The sequence below is a fragment of the Apteryx rowi genome, unplaced genomic scaffold, assembly GCF_003343035.1.
Source record: "Apteryx rowi isolate R43461 unplaced genomic scaffold, aptRow1 scaffold_225, whole genome shotgun sequence".
Taxonomy (NCBI): Eukaryota; Metazoa; Chordata; class Aves; order Apterygiformes; family Apterygidae; genus Apteryx; species Apteryx rowi.
Window position 1 is genome coordinate 482,847 of NW_020448586.1, and position 19,006 is coordinate 501,852.

General features: G+C 52.1%; 1 long non-coding RNA gene across 4 annotated transcripts; it reads right to left on the reverse strand.

The window, feature by feature from the left end:
• Positions 1-1,111: 1,111 nt before the first annotated feature.
• LOC112965869 lies at positions 1,112-16,938 on the reverse strand. 4 transcript variants are annotated; one of them, XR_003253414.1, is made up of 6 exons: positions 16,878-16,938; positions 13,341-15,678; positions 12,688-12,808; positions 9,290-9,343; positions 7,556-8,786; positions 1,112-7,152 (listed from the first exon to the last, which is right to left on the reverse strand). It is a non-coding gene; the product is annotated as an uncharacterized LOC112965869 (long non-coding RNA). The 4 variants fall into 4 exon arrangements; XR_003253416.1 differs by lacking the exon at positions 16,878-16,938 and having other exon boundaries at positions 13,341-13,601; positions 15,397-15,783; XR_003253415.1 differs by lacking the exon at positions 16,878-16,938 and having other exon boundaries at positions 13,341-13,601; positions 13,891-15,783.
• Between the last annotated feature and the right edge of the window lie 2,068 nt (positions 16,939-19,006).

Sequence of the window (19,006 nt, forward strand, 5' to 3'; positions counted from 1 at the left end):
GGGGGGGGGGAGTGGCCCGCGCGAGGCCCGGCGGGGCCCCCTCCCTCCCCCGCCCCCCGCACTTGCCGCCCTCGCTGTCGCCTCTCAGCGCCCCGCAGCCGCCCCTCGGCCGTGTCCCCCCTCAGTGCCCCCGGCCGCGGCGCCACGCCGGCCCTTGCCCTCTTGCCCGGGCGGCGAGCGCTGGTTCGGGCGGCGACGGGGACGTGAGGGGCCTTCAGGCGATGCCGGGGCGCGGTGCTGGTGCCCCCTGTACCTGTCTGCCCGCCGCCCCCCGCACTGGCTCTCCCGGCACCCAAACGCCCTTGCCCTCCGCCGCCTCCCGTCGCGCGGCCCCCGCGGTCTCCCCGTGGCCCTGCCTGCGCCTGCCGCCCCTCAGCCTGCCGCCCGCGTGGCTCGGGGGCGCGCGCCCCGCCGAAACGCGTGCCCGGCTCGCCCCGAGTGCCCAGAGCTGCGCGCCACCTCCGAGAGGGTGTCGCAGCCTGTCCAAAGGGCTTCCGCGCGCCCGCGGCTCAGCCCTGCCCTGCTCCCGACGCCTCTGCCCCTCGCCTGCCCTTAGGCCCCGCGCTTCTCGTGAGGGTGTCCGTCACCGCAGCTGTACGCGAGGGCAGAGGCTGCGCGCCAGCCATGCGCCGTCCCACGGAGACGCCCGTGGCCTGACCCGGTCGGAGTTAGCTCAGCTCAGGCACCAGGGCCAAACCTAACCTGGCCCGGGTGGGCTCGGGGCGCCGGGCACCTGCTCTGACCGCTTGCTTCCAACCGTGCCTCCGCTCTGTCTAGACAAACTTCCCCGGCCAAAACAGGTTTATAAGGCTGGAGTTCATATATTTCAGTGCATTTCCATACTGGTTCTTAACTTGAGAAGCAGGTCGTATAAGCCCAGGCGACGTGCCGTAGCAGCAAAGCATCTCATACCCAAACTAGTTGCTCAGGGCTGTTTTCGTCACTTATTGCTATATGTCGACATATCCCTTAAGACCAGTCATAACTGGAGGACAGACTGGAGAAAGGGGCTGAGACAATCCTGCAGTGTGTGGATGAAACCCATAAACTGAGATGGATTCAACAGCAATCTTTTATTTTTTTGAAGGAGATCTATAACGATGCCTTCTTTCGCAAAAAAAAAGTCTGTCTTTTGTTTCTGCTACCTTGTATTCATTACATTTACTTCTACATTTACATGCATTTCATTACATTTACTTGCAAATTCTCTATTTATTTACATGGTGCCTGTCCTTGCAGGGGCCTGGCTGTAATCATGCAGGAGGTCTCTTACAGGCCTCTGTTTCTATCAGCGTATTACTCGTTTCTTACACAAGTGCAAGTGCTCTCTGGTTGTGTCAGCCATTCAGACATTTCCTAGGAAAGCAGAGAGTTCTTGTATGTTTTAGGGTAGTTCAGTGTGAGGCAGGGCTTTGGTGTCTTACAACGGCTCCAGACATGAGTCCAGATTCTGAACAGGAACCTGCAGCTGGAGGTATCTGGTCATTTAGGTGGGAAGCCCATATCGGTTAGGTGAGGCTGTAGCTGCTTAAACACCATTGATACAGATGTTTGTGAGCTTCTCTGCATTAGTGTGACAGGCCATGAACCCCTTGGCTTCAGGTGTCATCTAGTACTTGAGATGTTTCAAGACTAGGAGTAGAAAAATGTGTATCTGCCCATCATATTTTTAAAATGAGGGCAATGCAATGATAGAGGGGCACTGTTTCTCTTAGATGGGTAGGGCATCTAAAACACAAAAGTGAGGATCTGCAACAGCTTTTCATTGTAATATAAGGCATTTGCCCCAGTTTAGGTTGAGAGAAGATGTGTTTCTATTGCAGGTGGGGGAACAGAAATCAGGTCAGCTTGTCTGTCAGCCACAACGGAGGACAGCAGGGCCCTTTGCTAACTGCTACTTGCGTTTTTCAAGAAGTTCAGTCAGCGCATTTTGAACTGCAGCTTGGATAATTTTATGCTCTTACCTTGCCCATTACATCACTTATGGTCTTGAAAACAAAGAACCTGCTGGCGCGGCTGACATCAGGAGATGCCCATAGCCTTTCGCTTCCCTTATGACCCCCTTCTGTGCTGCTGCAATGATGCTACAGCCCTGGCATAGAGTCAGGATGGGGATTTCCTGCCAGGAACAGAACCTGAGTAGTCCCACAGCTACCACTTAGCTCCAGGAAGGTGTTTATGCCACATGGTGATAGACCATATGCTGATGTCACACCAGTATTGCCGTTCTGATCACACAACTAGCAAGCAAGAGGGCCATGATACCACCACCAAACCTGTCGCAGTAGCTTATGTACCAGTCTGCCTGGCCCAGCATGGCCTTGGTGTGCCTCTGCACTGCCAGGGCAATGCTGCGTGCTCAGTGTTGGGAATGGGAATGGAGAGCAGATGGATGTAGGCCACACTTCCTCTCCCACTAGCTGGAAGAGCTCCTCTATCTTTACAGCAAAGTGCCAGGCCAAATGAGACTTGCTACATAGGTAAAATCAGAGGGGGGCTGTGAGTCCCGGGAACAGAGTGGGAGAGGAAGGAGGTGGTTTGGAGGGAAGAAACCCTACACACCAGGGTAGCAGGGGAAGAGGAGGAGATCCTAATGCTACTGTGTCTTGCAGCTTCTCYGTGTCATGATGTCTCCTTAGGATGGCCCTAGTCATCCCCCCGCCATGGGATCAGAACAGCATGGAGGTATTGGCAGGAGTCGGGGGAAGACCTTGACCCTTACCACTGCCCCTGGAAACAGGGCTACTGACTACTTGCCCAAAAGGTTTAATAGTATTGCAGTGCTCAGGGTACCATAGCCCTTTATTTGTATCAGTGTATCAGATTCAGATGTCCTCACCATAATGCTAAGCACAGTGAGTTACAAATGGAATAGGATGATTTTGTGAGAAGAAAGAAAACTGTCTGGAAGATATTACACAGCAAGCAAATGAACCCCAGTCCTGCAAAGTTGTGCACAGGATTTGCAGTTCTGGCCCCCACCATACCTTGTGCGTAAAAGCACAACTCCCTCTCTCCCCGCAGCTGACAGTTTAAGCACTTGCATGGATTTCTGAGGACTCTGTCTGTGGTGCTCAGGAGTCCCTGTGAACACGGGTGCTTAATGGATAACCCCTTTATTCAAGGACTAGTTCCAAGAGAAACTGCATAATAAAACCTGCACTGCTGCAGCCCATTTCCAGACTTCCTGTCTCCAAAATTGAGCTTCTTAAAGATACAGCTCCCAAGATCCTATCTTCCTTCCCCAGCCAAGGCATGGAAGTATCATTTCTGTAGCATGCGACCTCAGATCCTCACAGCCAAACAATTAACAATCTTTGAATAACTTCTGAGGAGCTTCACACTGTAACTTGTAGATCACCATGGCATCAGCAGAACAGTTTTCACTGGGAATAAGAGCCCATTTCTCCTGGCAACATTATGTCCCCATGTTTGGTTGCCTAACCTGATCTTTTTGCTGCCAAATCAAGCTGTCCCAGGCAAAAAGACAAGCCTGGTGTCTGTTATCTTCTTTCCTCCTGGTTGCTGGAGAAGGTGCTGCCTATTCTTCTTCCAAGTATGTCTGGTTAGACACACCCTGCACTCATGGGATTGTGGAGCAACTTTATGTGACATAACTGTTGTTTCTGGCTTCTGATTTTCAATGTATGTGTGAATCCTTTTTGTGTTCAGGAAGTGGTAGTAACCCCCGGGACCGCAATCATGCTGCTGTTCTGTGTTTAGCTTTGGGTCTGTGCACTTCTGCAAATCCTTAGTTCCTTGGGCTACAGCGCCTAATATCCCAAGCAGTCTACTGCTCGATTTTCTGCAGAACAAAATATCTGCAGGTGCCTGGCTGTGTTTTGTAGTTGCCATCCTTGTAATTTAATGCTGTCAAGTATGAGCCTGATTCTGCCTTCCTTTTCAGTAAGTATTATTTTAAGGATATTTCCTACCTACATGTTGAATAGGGTCTAGTGGGGACTGGATGCTACATATGCAAACGTGGACATTTCTGTGAACTGCTAAACCCTTGCCTGCTGTTTGTCATGACCAATCTCTCTACAAGTGTAATTCTGATGCACAGGAATCATCCATTTAACAAGTCAGGCTATCTCACAGAAGTGAGAATAACAGTTCAGGTAAAACACGTAGTCCTCTGTTGTCAATATAATCAAATCCATCACTCCAAGAGGTCCGTTTTTCTTATGCCTCAAATGTGAAGCCCTTTTGCTGGAGCTGGCCTGTACTTTTGCCATGCCTGACAAACTGCTAGTAAAATCTGTATAAATCTGTCTTTAAGTTCTCATCCAGAGTCATTGCTCTAGAAATCAGAATTTGCATTTTATCTGAGAGACAACAGTTCATTTGCTTTTCTTTTAAATCAAACTGGGACAAAAAATGTCCATCTCTGGGCTTGGCTACACTAAAGTTTTGTCCATCTGCCACCAGTTCTCACCCAGCTTCACAGTCAGTTTGAAAATCATATTTCTATCCATGAAATAGTAATTGGTGTAATCTCAGCAAGTCCCATGTCTGCCAGCTCCCTCTTTGCAGTTGCAATTAGTGGTTTATGGGTGGTTTCAGCCAACATGGGCCAAAATAAAGACATGAAACTTTTTTCTGCCTGCAGATTATGGTGAAAGTTCCCTTCTCTGAGCACATGGAAACTCCAGGTGCCCCTAGATATTCTCTGGCCATTCACGCCGGGAAGATTTATGGGGTTTCCAACTCCCGGCTCTCTGCCATGTCCCTTTGTCTGAAATTTAGCCCTCCTCATTACCCAGTCAGGAGGAGGAAGTATTTGCAAACTCTTCAGGTGTTGCAGGTCACAGTCTGGCATGTTAGCTTAATCCTAAATCAACGGCAGTCTAAATTAATGCTCTGAGCTCTGGTGGCTAGCACAGCTCGGGCTAAGTTCACTACGGAATTCAGCTCATGCTTGAATCTGTATCTCAGTGAAAGACCTCATCCTTCTCACTATGGCTAGCTGGTACCTCAGTCCATTTTTTCCTTCTGTTCACTCCATGAAACTCAGAGCAATGATGTATTAACATCTCTTTGAACCTCTATCCCAAGGTGGGGGATTGGGTGTTCCCCTGTCCCTTGGAAGATGTCTTCAGATTCCTCCTCACCCATTTTTGTTCTCTACCCTTTCCATGAGGGCACCATGGAGAAGAGATCAAGGGCTCAGCACATTTTAAGACATGAAGCATTGCTCCTTTCCATGATGCAACCCAAACTCTTATTAATCTACTTAGTTTGCACATTTCTTTTGTGGAAATAAATTGATTATTGTAAATCTGATAGTTCAGCTGTTTTTCTTGCTCTCCACATAGCTTTTCTTTTATCAGTAGCAGAGTTCACAGCAATGCAGGGACTTCCACATAAGTGCCTAGGATGACATTTGGAAATGCCCTCCCTGCATTCTAGCTGGCAGTCCTTATTTTCTGCTGCAGTGACATCTGATGTTCCCATGAAAACTCTGCCTGAGCTTATAGTCTCACCATCATCCTGCTGGTCACCAGTGCACAAAATTCTGCTAAATCTTTGCAAAACCAGGCCATGGGTACACTGACTGCGTGTTTTCCATGCCTTGGGCATTGTTCAGGCTGACGGAGGTAGCCACAATAGTAGGGTCTGCTGTTGTTCTTGCTTCACTGAGCTCTGCCTGTCCCTCTACCTCAGCTCTCTTCTTCGGAGGAACTCTTGGTGTTGACCATGGCTTCAGTGCAAGAGGTTATCATCTTGGTTATCTCCAGGAGCTGCATTCTGAGCCAGTGACTTCCATTCCTGGAAAACTCTGTTGGCCTTGCCAAGGGTTAATCCTGGCTTGCACAGTAATCCATAAGCTTTTGGCTCTGGATTCAAGTCCACAAACCTTATCACAAACTTTATCTCTTATCAGATAATCTGTTGGACCCCCCAGAGTCATCCTTCAAGAAACCCCAAGCTCTTCTGTTCATGCCACTTTTGTGAAATATTTTTAGGTGGCTTGCAGGTCCTTCATCTTCTGTGTTAGGGTCTAAGAGTAGCTCTGCGTGGGGTCTCTGAGAATGACTGAGCCCATCCAGTGCTTCAGAGGTAGCTGCCATAAATGAGGCTGTCCTGTCCTTGTTCAGGCACCACCATGTGCAGACACAGAGCCAAACTCTGCTTTGCTCCCTTCCCCTTCCCTCTTGCACTTCTAGAGTGTCACAGCTCTGGTGTTGTTTCTAATGTCTTTGCTCTTCAGTTCCAGTTACCTCATCTGATTTCTGTTTGCTCCATGTGGCCTACATGTCCAGTGACGGAAATGCCTGGTGACCGTAGCGTGGCTGGACACATTCAAAAGCCTCTAGCTTATGGCACATGAGACCTCCACAGCACCCAAAGCCCAGCAACTTTGCAGGTGACTCTCTCTCCACCCTGCAGGCCTGTGGGTCCCCCCACAACTGCCCTTCCCAGGGAGGTCCCCAGCCTGCACCTCCCACCGCGTGCCCTGAAGAGGAATGGGGGTCTCATCCCCCTTGGCCTTCAAGCAAAGCCACAGGCTGCGCTCTCCCACCACAGAGGCGATCAGGAAGCCTTGCTGGGCTGGGTTTCTGGAAAAAGTGTCCTGCTGAACCAGTTCCAATTTGTATAAGATTCTTCAATATTCATCAGGGCAGGGAGCCCATTGAGCTGGGTCGACGAGGTGAATACATTAACCGCCTGTTTATTCAACCAGTCTCGCTCTTCCTCTAGTGCACGGGCTATTTCCCTATTTTAGACAAAAATGAACAACTTCCACAGGAGAGAGGTCACAGGAGCTCGGTGCAGTCTGGTCTGAGGTGGGAAAGCTGTTCTCGCGGCCCGCCCAACAGTGTGTGAAGGGCACCCACCGAGCCAAGCAGTGAGTGTCCACGCCCCATCACCACGTTGGCCAAGCAGCCATCAGGAAAGATCAAGGTCCAGGCCCAGCCCTGGGGCAGGTGGATGGACACGGTGGCCTTTTGGGGGCCCAGGTCTCTGTGATTCAGGAGACACAGGACCAAACCAGGCAGGCTGTGGTGCAGGGCTGGACATCAGGAGAGCATTGCAGTGGTGGATCTTGAGCAGAGGAAACACCTCCATCCGGTCCAGAGTAAAGTACTGGGTTTCCCAGGAGAAATGAAACTGAACTCCGCTCTCCCTCTCAGCATTTTCAGGAGTCTGGAAAAGTTAGATTTTTTTTTTTTCTCAGCCAATAACATGTTCACTGAAAATTGCAATTTTCTACAGGTGGACAACTCTTTTGCATATTCAGGTATTCAATACGTATTCACAAAACCCCGGAGGTTTCAGCTTTTGGAATTTTGAAAGCACTGAAACCTTCTGATCCATTAATTGATAAAGAAAACATTTTATCTTTGTGCTGCATGAGCAATGTTTTGCAAATAGTCTTTAGCTCCAAAACAGGGGAAATAAAAAGAGTAAGAAAGGACAAATAACCCAAAACATATCATTTCACCAACCCTCCCCTCAATGAATTTTTCATTTCAGTTTGATTCAAACTGTATTCATTAATTTTTTTGATATGACAACAACCAATTCAAGCAACCCACTATTCCTTTACCTCTGCGGTTCTCTTAGGTGAACTTCCTTGATAAGGTCTGGTGCATCCCACTTGAATGTGTCTCACCTCCCTCCTTTTGACTAGAAATTTGGCTGCCTAAATCATGCCTGGAATCTCCTTGGTGTTTAGTGTTGAGTGTGGCAGAGCCAAACCCAAACCCTTTCTGTTGATTTAGTCCAGAATTTCTCCCAAACACAGACTCAGGGCTTTAGCTGTAAAACTTTTTGAGCAGAAATCACGTTTCACCATGTATTTGCACAGTACCCAAATAATGGGCTCAGGCAAAAATAGAAATAATTGTTGKCATTATTGCTCCTAGCTTAGGTTAAGGGGATCAGAGCAGGGCAGCAAAGCTGACTGTTGTGGTGGTGATAACTGGTACAGGAAAAACTGGGATAATTTCCACTAAAAAACCTGTGTGAGAGCAACTCTGCTGAGGTGCTCTACTCTGTTGATTTCAAGGTTATCAAAAAATGATCATCCTCTCAGCTGTGATGTCCCACGCTATGACATTAATGGCAGGAAAATTTAAAGCCAAAGGAAATTCTTGGCACAGCATGTAATTTGCCTGTGGAAATTAGTTTGAAAAAGGATCAGAAAGTTAAATACTATCGCTGGGCTTAAAAAGAAGTCAAATAATTTTATAGCCAAAATAATATTTTTGTATGATAAATTATGCATAAGACAAGAGTAATAAAATGTCATGCTCCAGGGTATAAAACAACCCCTGTAAAGGTCAGGAAGCACTTTTAACATACATGCTCATCACTGCACATTAGTCTAGATGCATTTTAATTTGTTTGGATTTTGTGTCCTTGATTGGACACAATACTCTGCACGTTTGAAATTCCTCACGGCCAAACACCTTGTCCGCTGAACCGGGAGAGAAATCTTCACCAGCTTTCTCAGATTATTGCTGCATTCCTTGAAGCAGGAGGCTGTACTATTTTTGTTATGCATATTACTCATATCCCATTCTTGCAGGAATTTACACACTGTAGGTCTTTGTGGCATCTTGCCCTCTGATTTGTGCCTCTACAATTTTGCTGTTACAACATTGTCTCTAATTATAACAGGATTAGCTTTTCCTCCGAACCAGTCCACCTTATGCATGCTGATTACTTCCTCCAACACGGAGTTCAGCAGGTTGGCTGTCCAGTGTGCAGGGCCACGCTGTAAGCACTCTATGTTTACGTCTCAGATCATCCTAGATCACCTGTATTTCTGCTTTCTGAAACCAACAGAAGATTAGGGATTAATAAAATAATCTCCCTTTTTCCTGTTTTTCCACTTATCCCATGTTAGCCATTAAAACTTCCCCCAGTCTTGCATTAGCAGGGCAGTGGGGCCAGAACAGCTCCAGGTTGCCCAGCCTGGAGCTTCTCTTCCCTGTGATCCTGGAGCAGTGCTTGACAAACAACCGCACTTCTGCTCTGTCCCCCAGCTCCATCATACCCAGTCACCACAGTCACATCTAATAAATCAGTCTGTGAGCAAACATTTTGGCCCCTCCATCAGGTCAGCTCCACCCACCATGGCCCAAGCCCACATCTTCTCCCCATTCATTTGAAGGCTTCTTAGCTGCCTTCCACACTCTCCTCTACAAGAAGGCACCTGGTCACTTGCCTTGAAATTTAGGGCAGTTTACTGGGCTGGTTTGAATTTGGGAGCTCTGAAATACACTCGTGAAATAAAAGATTGAACGTTGTTACAATGGCTTTCAGTAATACTCACAGCATCCTGAAATGCTAAGGTGGAATTTGCTCGTGAGCTTTGTAAAATCACATTCTAGGAGAGAGCAAACACGGAAGAATTCAAGCTGGGAAAGCCAATTTACATTAGTAAAATGTTAAAACAGTATAAAACTGTTATCTCAAATCCATATTACAAAAGCAGTTGAGGACCTCGTAAAATACCAGATTTTGCATGGCTGAAGACTGCTAGGAAGAGTTTATAACCTAAAATATCACAAAACGTTCCATAGCTAGCATGAGACCAGTCATTAAAGTAAGTTCAGTCCCGTGCCCCCAGCCCGTCGCAGGAGAGCGGAGCAGCAGGGAAGAAGCACAGCGTGGCAGGAGGGCCTCAGGTGGGTACCAGATATGGAGGTTCAAGGCGGCGTGGCAGCTACAACTGAGGGTGCCAACCCACCACAGGGTTGCTTGCAAGCTTCTCAGAAGCATCCAGCAAAGAGGGAGACATGGAGAGGGGTTGTGGATTTCACTTGCTCACAACATGATGCTTCACAGACCCTTTTTTGGCTTCAGCAGCTGGTCCAGAGTTCTCCGTGGCACAACCCAGACACTGATGTCTGGGCCCCTTTGGGCTTGCAATGGAGACACAGGCCTGAATTCTCTCTGCGGGTGGAAAGGCGCCTCCATGCTCTGGCCCAGCCCTCATCAGCTGGGACACCGTCTGCCCTGCGAGGGCCTGCTAGAGCCGGGGGCTGAGCCGCGTCTGGCCCTGCACAGGGCTGCGTGACTCCTGTCTCCTGAGCCTCCCCATGGGAGAGCCTCAGGACACGCCGGTCATTTGGGCTTCAGCGCCTGCCCACTGCTGTGGCTCCAACGAACAGTAGCAGCCAGACCTTCTCAGGCCTATCCACTTCATCAAGCAAATTATTCATTTACAAGCTAACTAATTAATAAGTTATTAATTAAAATTGATTTAGGTCCGAGATTCAGGGTCCAACTTAAAATCTCCACTTGTTGCCACAGCCAGTATTAACCAAATATCCAGCTGTTCCTTTCAAACCATTATGCACTTTTGTTTCACGTGGATTTAACGTGATGCCTATTTGTTCCGTTCTTTATAGCACTGAGATGGAGGACTGTGTTGAAGACCCTTATAAAGTCAGGGTATGGCCCACCTACTGCTCCTCCCAGCTCCACTGCCGTCTCAAGAAGGAAGCTAGGTTGGTTTGAAATAATTTAACAGCTATTTTTTAAATCACATTATTCAAAATTATTCGGACCAGCTCCTATTGCTTCAGGCCCTTTTTCTGTGTTTGCCCTCCTGAGATGTTACCTGTCTCCTCCATATCCTGGAAAGCAGTTGCTCATTGTCCAGTTTTTCAGACAGCTCCTTACACACCAGAAACCAGAACCCAGCCTCCCAGGGCTCCTTCTCTGGACTGGGGATGGTCCCTGTCAAGACACAGCGCTGCTCTCCACCCCCCCCAAAAAAAAACTTCAGAGACGCTCAAAACTCTCCCTGCCTCTTCCAGAGCAAAGACAGCCCTATCTCCCTTTCCCCACCTCTCCTTAGGCAAGCAGAAACCCTCCACACCGCTATTCCAGCTGCAAGTTGAGAGAAAACTGAACTCCTGTCGCAGCCTGGGTGATCAGTTTGGCTCACAGCACTGGGGCAAGAAATCCTGGCTAAATATCTGGGGTGGGTCGCCCACCCCAGAGGCTGATTGCCCACCCTGGGGATGGGTCACCCATCCCAGAAGCTGACTGCCCGCCCTGCAGGTGGGTCACCCACCGTGGAGGTGGGTCGCCCACCCCAGAGGCTGATTGCCCACCCTGGGGGTGGGTAACGCGCCGTGGAGGTGGGTCGCCCACCCCAGAGGCAGATCACTGAGCCTGGAGGTGGGTTGCCCACCGAGGGCTCGCGCTGCCCCCGTGGCCCTTGAGAACCGAGGCTGAGCAAAGGGAGTCTCAGGCACCGAGTCTCCACGTCCAGAGGGGCCTCGCGGCTCCACCTCCCCGCTCGCAGGCCGCTCCGTTCTCCCTTCTCAGAAGCCGAATTAAAACATGTCATTTAAAAYGAGCTAATTTTGCTTTAAAGGCTCCAAGCCCCGGTGAGCGCACCGCTCCCCTTGCGAATTGCCGCAGTATGTAGTTACTCTCACCGCGAGGGAGCTGCAGCTTATTTCAAGGTTGAATTTGTCCATTTTCCCATCCCTGGGACATTTATGTCTCCGGAAATAGTCGGGGGACAGCGCAGTCTATTATGGCAGAACTGTCACTGCCTTCAGTCAGATCTCTAGTCAGGAGGCTGGTTTCTAACTGCGATGTCACTCTGTCCCCCCTTCTTTATTCTCTATTTTTTTGAGCAATAGGGAAGACATGTATTTTATTTTCAAGCTTTTCTTTGCAATTGCAAGGGCTAGAAATATACTTTTCTAATGCTGAGACTCTTGCATGACTCTGCAACCAGTGACTTTAAAAACTACTTTAACTGAATCACTGCCCAGAAATCATCAAAGACTCGCGAAGCTGATGTCCATGGGAAGCGTTCAAACGCAGCACAGAACGTATGAGTCCTAAAGTGCCTAAAATTATCTTGTGTTATCTTTTGAAAACATGTCTCCACCCTCCATTCAGAATGACAACTTTTGGCAACAACAGGAAAACAGGAGTGACAGATGGCAACAAAATCTGGTACACAAACATGACAGTAGGCAATATAATGAACATTTCACCCACTCTTTCATTTATGCTAATCGCCGCTTTTGAACAACCTGAACTCTTATGCCAGACAGCCGCGGATCTGAAGCGTGCCACAGCAAGTCTCAGAGGGCCACCATCCTGAAACCAGGGTAAAACCCCCCCGGGCCACTCAGTGAGAATGAAATTAAAGTATTGCTAAGCCCCAGTGTGCTCTGACATCTCCTGAAAAACCCGTCCGTTTCCTAAAAAGCACATCAAACTCTCCTCCTGCAGAATTAGAACCAAACGCTATGTCTATGAAACACGGATAGTCCAGTTTTCTTGCTAGCCACTCTCCACCAAACCGGGATGAACCAGCCGTAATTTGCAGGCAAAGGGGAGAATTAGCGTTCTCGCAGTAAACGTATGGTGTGCTATCAAAGCATGCAAAAATTTTCTTTTAAAAATTCTTTCTTCTCAGACTAAGATCTCTGGTAAAAATTCAGTCCTCGTGGGAAAATGTTTACCATTTCATTCACAGCCCACTTATCTCACGCTGACATTCTCAGTGGAAGGTACTACGTCACCCACAAAATGCTTTTTATTTCCTATAAAAATGTAAATGAGCCTATTTTTTCCAACCACTTTATGTAATGAGCAGTATCTTTGCTCAATTATTTTGAAGACATGCTTTTATCCCCTACTTTATGCAGAAATCTCTAAGGCTGAAACCATTCCTCCCATTCCTTCCCTTACCTGGCGGTGCTTGCTCCTTTGCCTGCCGAGGCGAAGGCCTTCTGATGGTCCTGGGGTGGGGGTAGGACCTAAAAGCATCTTTGAGGCATCTTAGAGGTTATCAGCAACAAAATTTATTGTCCTGTGGGGATAAAATTAGTTTTGCCCCAAATAAATTGCCTTCATTTTCAGGAAAAAGATACAATTTGGGGCAATTGCACTCAGAGTTAGCCAAGATGTGCAATTGTACAGAACTGTATATATCTGTAATTATAAATGAGGCTAATGCTCCATTATGAAGATTTCCAGACACTTCCCTTTATAAGACACAGTTTTCATTTGCTTATAACACTGTCAAACATTAACTGCGTCAGATGAAATGTTATCTCCTGGGGCCAGCATCACAGCGAAATCTCGCAAGAAAAAAATTAAATTTTAGCCAAAACATTTCAGCTGCTTTGAGGAAAAAAAAATATATATGCCCTTGGTAGATTTCCAGTAACCACATCTGTAAATTCTACTCCTAGCCCCAGAAGATGGGGTTGGAGATAATCTTTGTATCAATGGTGCCCGTTGTCCTCATGAAAACCCACCCAAATTTGTCTGAACGGGGGAAAACACCCACCAGCATCCCCCACCCATGCTCTATGTGGGTAAATTTGTGCAGCACCTACCTTCATCGAGCTTCCACCATGTGCTGTGGGTGGTGGCTCGCTGCGGACCCTGCCGCTGCGTTCGTTGGGACCACGTGCGCAGGGCTGAGCTGCAGCGCAGAGGGTGAGGAGAGCTAATGCTCAGCAGTCACTGGGTGGCCAAAAATCAAGGCTGTAAGAAGGGTCATTTGGTGCCCTGGGGCTCTCGTGTTGGGAGAAACAAGACTCATTCCCCATTTAACTTTTCCAGTCCTCTGCCTTCTTTCCTTCAGTCATCTCCTGCTGTGGATGAAGAATCCCAGCCTGTTTAGTTGTTCCTTGTATAGAAGATACTCAACGTCTTTAATCATCCCTGTTGCCCATTTCTACCTCTTCCAGCTCTAATACACAAAGAAACATCTCTTTTGTGTTGGGGGACCTGAACTGCACAGGAGTAGTCAAAGCACAAGCCCACCATGGATGGAGGCATGCCAGATAAGTGCTTTCTATTTTGCTCTCTCTATAATTCCTAAAAAAACCACCCCAACCCAAATCCTGGCCTCAGAAATGTTCCTGCGGGAAAAACACTGACCAGCATGGCTGGGGTCTTCTGGAGGCATCTAGTAGTCCCCAGGCACTCTGCACAGCGATCACCGGCTCAGCCAACCCTCAGAAACAACACTGCTCCCTTTAAGCAGCTCCTCCCTTGAAAGAAGGCTGTTTTGGACTCATAATGCTCCTGCTCAGCTGGTTTGTGCCTACAGGTGGCTCCCAGCCCATGCGCTGTCTCTGTTGTCTCAGGTCTAGCAAGGGGACATTGCTAGACCTGACTTTCCAGGCTTGTGTCCCCTGAGCAGCCCTCTTGCTCAGATTAATGCCCATTTTGAAACGTCCATCCAAGTGTGTTCCAGATGACATCTTTGACATCTTCTCTTTGAAACACTTCTCTTCCCCTGCCTTGCTCTTAACAAGCCCAGTGTCCTGTGTAGACCACTAATGTCCACATGGACCAGGATGCCCACAGATCACCTGATGGCTGTGGACTGTGCTGCAGACATCGGATGACYCCAGCGACAGGACAACCTCTGGCTGAAGGAGGACGCTTTGGTGGGGAGCTGGGCTCAGCAGCACTACGCAGCAGCCATGTGGCGCGAGGTTTCCCATGTCCAAAGAGCACCCCACGGCCACGGCCATCTGTGGTCGCTCCAGCCTTTCACCAGTCTGCTGCAAACCACGTAGCCGCAGACGAACTGACCGTTAGGGCTGCTGTGCTGAATGTGGGGCCCATTGCTCCACAGGTACGTCTGCCGTAATTCAAAAGATTTGCAAAACCTCGGGGATTTCTTGTTTTTCGAGTTTTTTCAAGGCTTTGCACATACAAGGGCTTCCCGTTCTCTGCCTCCTGTGCTTCCCCCTTGCCCTGCCAAGTTCCAGAGTTTGGAAACCAGATGTGATGTTTCTCCGTTTTGCTCCAGGACGTGGTGGACTGGCTGGCGAGTCGGCTGGCAGGAAGGGATTTGGCCTGGAACAGCGGGAGAAGGTGGGATCTGTTGCTCGTACTTTGTAATGGAAAAGGGAAAATCTCTCTGTCCTGCTGACAGCACAAGCTGCCCCTGCAGCGGGGAACGCTGGCTCGCAAGGACGCGGCTCGCTGTCTGATGCCACGGCTGCAGGAGGGAGAAGCTGGGTGTCCCGAGGGGCGAAGCGGGCTTTGGAGGTGCAGGATGCCTGGCGCCGCCCCTCCRAGAGCTCAGCAGTGATTTCTGCCTCAGCGTTATCCCTACGCTCCGACCCGCGGGACGTCCRAGACCGCGCGCCGGGGGTGGGTCCTCGGCCACCTGCTCGCTTAGGAGCGTGCGACCGGGGGGTTCCCACGGCCGGGGCCCCTGGTGCCCTGGTGTCCCACAGCCGTGGGACAGGGCGCGCAGGGGCAGGGGCTGGGACTGGCGCGTCGGCCGGGGAAGAGCAGAGCCGCCGAGGGGCAGAGCGGGGCCAAGACCCCCGGCCGCGCTGAGCTCGGCCGGGACCCGCTCCGCGTCCCTAACGCGTGTTTTGCCTGCTCGCTGGACATGCTCAAAGTTCACTGTGCTATAAATACCCCGGCGCAGGGACTGCCAGCGTCCGCGCGGCTGCTAAAATGGAACGGGGTTTAGTTGCCGTTAACCCTTCGGGCGCACAACTCCGCTAAGCACGGCTTGCACGCGAGGAATCGTCTGCTTGAGAAACGTTTCCGATGCCAGAAGAGTGCAGCAAAAGCCTTCTTTGGGCTGGTTCCCCGCCGAGAAACTCCCCGGGGCTCGTTTCGTGCCGCGGCTTGGCACCCAGGAGCGGGGGAGCGAAGCGGGGCCGGTCGAGCCGCCAACAGAGCAGCGAGAACCCCCTAAAAGCAAACAGAAATGCGTTAAATCAGCACAAGGTGCTGCTTCGGCTCCCGTCCCACCACTCCCCGCGTGCCCGTGAGCGCCGAGCCTCCGCGCCGGGCGGTTTTGGGTGCCCCGCCGCAGCGCGCTCCTTCCAGCGGCGGGGCTGCACGGCTGCACTGCGCGGCTGGACGCCACCGTGCAGCGGCCGCGGCAAAGGCGCCGGGTGGGCGGCGCTAGGGGGAGRTAAAGGCCGGGACAAGCCGGGCCGGACACCGTCACCGGCCCCGGCCTGTCCCCAGGGTCGCCGCGTGCCCGGCCGCCCTGCCCTGGGCCGCCCGCCGGGAYGAGGGCAAGCGCCGCCGGGCTCCTGCTCTCCGCAGCGGCACATGATGCTGGGGTCCCCTGCTTTCCTGGGAATACCGCGAGAGGGAAAGTCTTTAGGCGGCGGCCGCCTGCAGCAGGTGTAAAAGCAACCGGCTGCCTTCTGCCCRCTCTAAACAGCACCTGGAGATGCACGCAGCGAGGAAAGCTGTGCGCGGGACGAGGGCCGATGGCGACAGACGTGGCCGGGGACCGGGCAGAGGCGCACGGGGGACGGACGGGGCGAGACCGCGGCGGGAACCGGCCCCGTCGCAGCCCCCGGCTCCCCCGTCCTGGCCCAGCGGCAGCCCGCGGACGCAGCCGTCAGCCAAGACCCGGGGTCCCCTGCGGCTGGAAACCGTTTCGGGGTGCGGGGATGAGTCGCGGCCTCCCAGACCCCCTGCGCGGGAGGGCGCTGGACGCCGGCGGCTCCTTGCACTGCGCAAAGCGCTCCCTCGGCTGCGGAGCAGCGCTGCTCCCTGGCATCCCGGTTTTGAGCACAACCTTAGGCAGCGCCGCCGTCCCTCGCTAGCGCTTGACGCTTGTTAGGGCTCCAGCTGACGAAACTTTTTCAGCCTCCTCTCTCTTAAACTCAGTGTCCGTCTGTCAATCCCGGAGGGGAAGGCGGTAATTCAATAGGGACGTTGGCGCCGGACCTGGGCGGTGGGATGCGAGGAGGGAGCAGGCAGAGGGGCTCCCGGGACAGGGTGTTATCCGAGCCCCCGCGGGAGTGACGTGTCTTTGCCACGAAGCCAGTTGGTGAGAGCAGAAGGAGGGAGCAAGCTCGTCAGGGCTCGGCCCCGCGCCGCTGCTCCCGGCCCCCAACTCGTCGGCCGCTCCGGGCGCGCGGACTTACGGCTGCGACCACGCGACATCCGTCCCCGATGGGTTCGTGGCTCCCCACGAGCCGAGTCCTCGGTCCCTTCCAGGCCGGGAAAAACAGCAAGTTCAAGATCTTGGGCTGGAAACAGGCAGAATTAGGGGTTAATGTGAATTATCTTGTGATGATATTCCAGCATTCAGGACGACGTCCTGTTCCCGTAAGCCACCCTGCAATGYGGCTCTCCAGCAGAACCGAGGCCACTGGGCCCTCCATGCTCGCCTTGGCCTCCGCGGGGAGGCAGCACCCTGCGGCCCCGCCGGAGCCCCCGCGCGCGGCCCCGCGCTGCCGAGGCCGACCCCAGGACGCCTCGGGGCGAAGCACCCGCTGCCGCAGCAAGCGCGAAGGCCTCGCACCGCCTTTCGCTGTAATTACAGGCACAAAGCATTGCCATGGCAGCGTCTCTGAACACATGCAGAATACGCCTAGCTTCATTCCAAAAATGGTGCAAATCTCCCAGCTTTCAGGGCTTTAGGCTTCCCCTGCCCTCCCGGGAAGATGGCAGGAGACGGCAGGCGCCTCCCGGGTGCGAGGGATGAGGGACCCTGAGCAGAGCGCGGCCTCGGAGCTCGGTGGTGACGCCCGCGTCCTCCGCATCGTATCTCATTAAAAACCCCCTTGTTTGGGGATGCATCGGCTCGGGACGGGTCCTTCAGCGCGGTGCCCCGAAGCCAGGTCCCTCCCAGGGGCCTGCCCTGAGCGTCTTTACAGCTTTTTGCTGTTTTTCCTCCCTCTGGCCTTTTTGCTGTTTAAACACAGCAGGGGGTCACCCTCCTCCTCCTCCTCGGCCCAGGCTGGGGCTGCCTTTGGCGGAGGTTCAGGGCCCCGATGGCCCTGGGAGCTCGCGGGGCAGGTCGCAGCGCACAACGCTGGCTGGGAGAGCAGGGCCGGGGCCGGCCGCAGCCGGGAAGTAAGAAAAGGACGCAGAGAAAGTCTCTGCCCCGGTGGTGGTGGGCGAGGAAGGCCGGGCTGCCACCTCCTCCTCCTCACGCCCCTCGGYCGGCCTGGATGCCGCCGTTCGCGCCGTCAGGGCAGCGGCAGCTCGGTGGCTCCCCTCGGCCGGACACGGGGATCTCCTGCCCTGCCAGGACCGGGGGCAAGCGCCGGTGCGGGGGCAGCCGGCACCTCCCTGCCGCCCCCGGCTGTCCGGGATAAACCGCCGCAAATTAAAAATAGGTAACCCAGCTCCCGCCAAAGGCTCCTGCTCTCCGACGCCCCTTGCCAAGTTTAACACGGTTGCTTGTCTTAAAGCTTCGACTACAAAGCATATGCAGGACAGATGGATGTGAGGTTTATAAGATAATTAAGCATGTTAATGAAGTTCATTTGCATCCAGTTCTTAAATTCCCATAAACTCGGCAAAGCTGTGAAGCGAGGATTGCCGCTCGACACCGCAAAGCGACAAAATGTAGTTACCAAAAGCAAAACAATGATTAACAAGCGGGAACAAAAGCCGGCCGAAGCCCCCCGAGCCTCGCGGATCCTTTGGCAGGTCCCGGCTCCCCCAAGTGCTGCGGCAAAGCTGCGCTGAATTATGCAACTAACTGGTGATTAAGTGGCAATCTTAATTGAATACAAATTGCTTAAGGGCCTTGGGCTGGACTGAAATGTTATGAAAGTCGGGAGAGCGCAAGGGGGGGGGGAATTCTTCTTCAAAGAAGGGAGATTTCACCCCAGAGACGGAGAAAAATCTTTTCAAGTGCAGCAAAAATTAAAGCCAATCCTGGGCGCAGGGAGCCCTGCCAGGGGCCGAGTCCTCGAGGTGGTCACATGCTGCTCTCCTCCAAATCCCCCCGCAGGACCGGGGGCCAAGGGCCAGTCGCTCCCACCCTCGGAGAGCTGGATGTCCCCGGGGCAAAGAGACCGTAAGATCTTCAGGAGCAGCCCAACGCCGAGAGCGACCAGCCGCAGCTCCGAGGGAACTGGGCTCCTAAACCTCCTGCTCCTCGCTTTCCTCACTGCTGCGGGAGGTTCCAGCCGCACGAATTTGCATCTCTCTTACCCCAGAGTTGATGTTGGCTCATTAGAAACAGTCGACCCCGAGCAAGCCGGCCGGCAGCAGGCGCAGCCTGTGACCTCCACGCCAAGCTACGAAAGCCAAGGGA